The sequence below is a fragment of the Arachis hypogaea genome, chromosome 18 (genome assembly GCF_003086295.3).
Source record: "Arachis hypogaea cultivar Tifrunner chromosome 18, arahy.Tifrunner.gnm2.J5K5, whole genome shotgun sequence".
Lineage (NCBI taxonomy): Eukaryota > Viridiplantae > Streptophyta > Magnoliopsida > Fabales > Fabaceae > Arachis > Arachis hypogaea.
Genome location: NC_092053.1, coordinates 90,793,799 through 90,799,370, shown reverse-complemented (window position 1 = coordinate 90,799,370; position 5,572 = coordinate 90,793,799).

Genomic DNA, 5,572 nt, shown 5'->3' with positions numbered 1-5,572 from the left:
GCTTGCTGCTGACATGCTGGAAGATTCAATTCTAATCGGTAAGAGTATACCTTATCAGTTATAGTCAAATAAATTGTAAATCATATTAACTTCAAATTCGGTATAGATGTCATAGGAAAAGTGGTTGGCAAGGAGGATCCAAGATAACTCATAACATTAAAAGAAAGAGAGACTAATAGATTGGTTGTCTTTCTTGAGGACCTTGAATAAGACAATATGATTCCGGGTTCATATATTTTCAAACATAAACTATTATATCACTAACAAACCTTCTTATATTTGTGAATGTTGCTCACAATAGTATTGATTGTGTTTCAGGGTTAAGGTATTTCAATGGCTTCAAAGAATAAAAAGAACAGAGCAAAGAAGCGAATTAGGAAAGCAATTAGGAGTGGAGTTTGCTGAAGTCCTCGCATAGGCCAGCCTTCTTCTCGTGTGTAAGTTCCTCACGTGAGTAGCATTCAGTCACATGCATGAGATTCTCACCTGTGCGACCATTTTTTGTGTGAGCAAAAAACCTCCACATGCCTGCCTTAATGAAATACGTGCATCCTCGTTTTGGCCATCCAAAAGGTGCTCAATTACTATATTCTGAAGTATTATGGATGCCAAGAGGAGGGGGAGGAACACACACTCAGAGACTTACCATTTTAGAATTTTTCTTAGGTTTTAGTGGGATTCTAGAGAGAAAAGCTCCATCTTCTCTCTAGAATCCCTAGGGTTTACTCAATTTTCATGTTAATTTTAGGTTTTAATTTTGTTTACTTGTAGTTTTGTTACTTGATTTATATTCTTGCACCCTAATTCTCTTAGAATTTAGTAATAGTTATCTTGTTTTGTTTTGTTTGTTTATGGACCTTTGAATTTTGTATTTTCATTAATGAAGTTGATGTTTTAGTTTGATATATGCTTGTTTAGTTTGTTAGCATTGATTTTTTGCTTTGGTTAGTTATAGTTTATTGATATATGTAATTTATGATACTTTGTTTATATGCCTTCTAAGTATTTGATGAAATGCCTTCCTTAGTTATCGAGTAGATTTTGTATTATTGGCTTGAGATTGAGGACTTAGGTGACCTTGAGTCATTGATGTCTGATAAGTGGATATCTTATACGCTTTTTCATTTTATTTTCTTAGCGTTTTCTTTATATTTTGTTTATATTTTATTAAGTTCAGTATGTTTTAGTGAAAAAAAATTCATATTTGGATGCTCTTTTGAGTTTTTATATTTTTTCTATGATTTTAGGGGATTTTTGGACAAAAATAGCAAGATTGGCAAAGTCTTCATCAGAGACCAAAAAAGGATAGCAGATGCTGTCAAATCCCGACCTCCATGCATTCTAACGAGAATATCTTGAGTTAAAGAGGTCCAATTGATGCATTCTCAATGGCGTTTGACAGCTAACTTCTAGAGCTTTCTAGCAATATATAATAGTCCATACTTCTTATACAGATCATTGCCCATAATTGGCGTTGAACATCCACATCTGGAGTTTAACGCCCAAGAAGGACCAAGCCCAATGTTGAACGCCCAAAACTGGCGTTCAATGCCACCAAGGGACCAAGGGAGCAGCGCATTCACACCCAACGCCAGTTTTCTAAGTTGAACGCCAGGCTTGGATGAAGCACGTAACCAAAGTGGGCCCAAAGTAGATTTTAGCACTCTTTAGCTTAGTTTCGTTTATCCTTGTACTTTTTAATTTTAAATTAACATCTTTTAGGGTTAGCATCTCCTATTTAAAAAGGAGATCACTTAGGGTTAGAGGATCAATCTTTTACTATCAGACACCTAAGTTTTCTTCTTAAATTATGAGCAACTAAACCTCCTAGGTTAAGGTTAAGAGTTCTGCTTGTCCTATGGATTAATATGATTACTTCTCCATTTTAATATATGTTTGATTCTATTCTATGATGTATTGTCGTTCTTCATCTAAATGAATCTGAGACGGAATGAAAGTATGACCCTTTATTCTACATGAGTTCTTGCGAGTCCTGACCCGGATAGTATTGAGCTAAAGCTTGAGAATATGTCTCCTAAACCAATAATTTATCTGGGCTAATTAGGATATGTGACATATAATCTCGTTAGTAATGGGTAACGAGGTTTTCGTGGTGCTAAGGCTAGAATATTAAGCTTCATTCTTTGATCCGGAAGATCTGACATTGTCTGTAGCGTTTTGAGTAGGATCAAAGGAGAATGAATTGCATGAGCTTCACCCTCGTTCACAATGAATGACCGCTGGTGCACGAAATTGTGATCTCAATGGCGCCAACAACTTGGTACGCACAATCGTAATCTCAATTCTTTGTCATAACTTCGCACAACTAACCAGCAAGTGCACTGGGTCGTCCAAGTAATAAACCTTACGTGAGTAAGGGTCGATCCCACAGAGATTGTCGGCTTGAAGCAAGCTATGGTCACCTTGTAAATCTCAGTCAGGCAGATTTAAATGGTTATAGAGTTTTGATAATTAAAAGATAAATAAAATATAAAATAAAGATAGAGATACTTATGTAATTCATTGGTGAGAATTTCAGATAAGCGTATGGAGTTGCTTTGTTCCTTCTGAATCTCCGCTTTCCTACTGCTTTCATCCAATCCTTCATACTCCTTTCCATGGCAAGCTTTATGTAGGGCATCACCGTTGTCAATGGCTACTTTCCGTCCTCTCAGTGAAAATAGTCCAAAATGCGCTGTCACCGCACGGCTAATCATCTGTCGGTTCTCGATCATACTGGAATAGGATTCAGTAATCCTTTTGCGTATGTCACTACGCCCAGCACACGCGAGTTTGAAGCTCGTCACAGCCATCCCTTCCCAGATCCTACTCGGAATACCACAGACAAGGTTTAGACTTTCCGGATCTTAAGAATGGCTGCCAATAATTCTAGACTATACCACGAAGACTCTGATCGTAGATCAGGAGGCTAAGAGATATGCATTCAAGCTTGTTTGCATGTAGAATGGAAGTGTTTGTCAGGCACGCGTTCATAAGTGAGAATGATGATGAGCGTCACATAATCATCACATTCATCATATTCTTGTGTGCGAATGAATATCTTAGAGAAGAAATAGGCTTTAATTGAATAGAAAAACAATAGTACTTTGCATTAATTCATGAGAAACAGCAGAGCTCCAGACCTTAATCTATGGTGTGTAGAAACTCTACCGTTAAAAATACATAAGTGATAATAGGGTAGACATGGCCGAGTGGCCAGCCTCCCATGGAGGTCTAGAGATCTAAAATGATCCAAAGATAAGATGATCCAGAGATAAGATGATCCAAAGATAAGATGTAAATACAATAGTAAAAAGTCCTATTTATACTAAACTAGTTACTAGGGTTTACAGAAATGAGTAAATGATGCAGAAATCCACTTTCGGGGCCCACTTGGTGTGTGCTTGGGCTGAGCATTAAAGCTTTCATGTGTAGAGGTCTTCCTTGGAGTTAAACGCCAGTTTGTAACCTATTTCTGGCGTTTAACTCTGCTTTGCAACCTGTTTCTGGCGTTTAACTCCAAAATAGGGCAGAGAGCTAGCGTTGAACGCCAGTTTACGTCATCTAAACTCGGGAAAAGTATGAACTATTATATATTGATGGAAAACCCTAGATGTCTACTTTCCAACGCAATTGAGAACGTGCCATTTGCACTCTTGTAGCTCCAGAAAATCCACTTTGAGGGCAGGGAGGTCAGAATCCAACAGCATCTGCAGTCCTTCTTCAACCTCTGAATCTGATTTTTGCTCAAGTCCCTCAATTTCAGCCAGAAAATACCTGAAATCACAGAAAAATACACAAACTCATAGTAAAATCCAGAAATGTGAATTTTATTTAAAACTAATAAAAATATACTAAAAACTAACTAAATCATACTAAAAACTATGTAAAAACACTGCCAAAAAGCGTATAAATTATCCGCTCATCACAACACCAAACTTAAATCGTTGCTTGTCCCCAAGCAACTGAAAATCAAATAGGATAAAAAGAAGAGAATATACTATAAATTCCAAAATATCAATGAAACTTAGCTCCAATCAGATGAGCAGGACTAGTAGCTTTTTGCCTCTTGAATAGTTTTGGCATCTCACTTTATCCATTAAAGTTCAGAATGATTGGCATCTATAGGAACTTAGAATTTTGATAGTGTTATTGATTCTCCTAGTTCAGTATGTTGATTCTTGAACACAACTACTTTATGAGTCTTGGCCATGGCCCTAAGCACTCTGTTTTCCAGTATTACCACCGGATACATACATGCCACAGACACATAACTGGGTGAACCTTTTCAGATTGTGACTCAACTTTGCTAAAGTCCCCAATTAGAGGTGTCCAGGGTTCTTAAGCACACTCTTTTTTTGCTTTGGACCTCGACTTTAACCGCTCAGTCTCAAGTTTTCACTTGACACCTTCACACCACAAGCACATGGTTAGGGACAGCTTGGTTTAGCCGCTTAGGCCAGGATTTTATTCCTTTAGGCCCTCCTATCCACTGATGCTCAAAGCCTTGGATCCTTTTTATTACCCTTGCCTTTTGGTTTTAAGGGCTATTGGCTTTTTGCTCTTGCCTTTTGGTTTAAAGAGCTTTTGGCTTTTTCTGCTTACTTTTTCTTTTTCTTCCTTTTTTTTTTCGCCATTTTTCTTTTCTCTTTTTTTTTTCCGCAAGCTTTTGTATTCACTGCTTTTTCTTGCTTCAAGAATCAATTTTATGATTTTTCAGATTATCAATAACATTTCTCCTTTTTCATCATTCTTTCAAGAGCCAACATATTTAACATTCATAAACCACAATATCAAAAGACATATGCACTGTTCAAGCATTCATTCAGAAAACAAAAAGTATTGTCACCACATCAAAATAATTAAACTAGTTTCAAGGATGAATTCGAAACCATGTACTTCTTGTTCTTTTGTTTTTAGAACAGTTTTCATTTAAGAGAGGTGATGGAGTCATAGGACATTCATAACTTTAAGACATAGACACTTAAACACTAATGATCATGTAATAAAGACACAAACATAAATAAAACATAAGGCTCAAAAACCGAAAAACAGGAAAATAAGAACAAGGAGATTAAGGAACGGGTCCACCTTAGTGAGGGTGGCGTCTTCTTCTTCTTGAAGAACCAATGGTGCTCTTGAGCTCCTCTATGTCTCTTCCTTGCCTTTGTTGCTCCTCCCTCATAGCTCTTTGATATTCTCTAATCTCATGGAGGATGATGGAGTGCTCTTGGTGCTCCATCCTTAGGTGTCCCATGTTGGAGCTTAATTCTCCTAGGGAAGTGTTGATTTGCTCCCAATAGTTTTGTGGAGGGAAGTGTATCCCTTGAGGCATCTCAGGGATTTCATGGTGAGGAATTTCCTCATGCTCTTGTTGAGGTCCATGATCTCTTGTTTGCTCCATCCTTTTCTTGGTGATGGGCTTATCCTCATCAATGAGGATGTCTCCCTCTATGTCAATTCCAGCCGAATTACAGAGGTGACAAATGAGGTGAGAAAAGGCTAACCTTGCCAAAGTGGAAGACTTGTCAGCCACCTTATAGAGTTCTTGAGGTATAATCTCATGAACTTC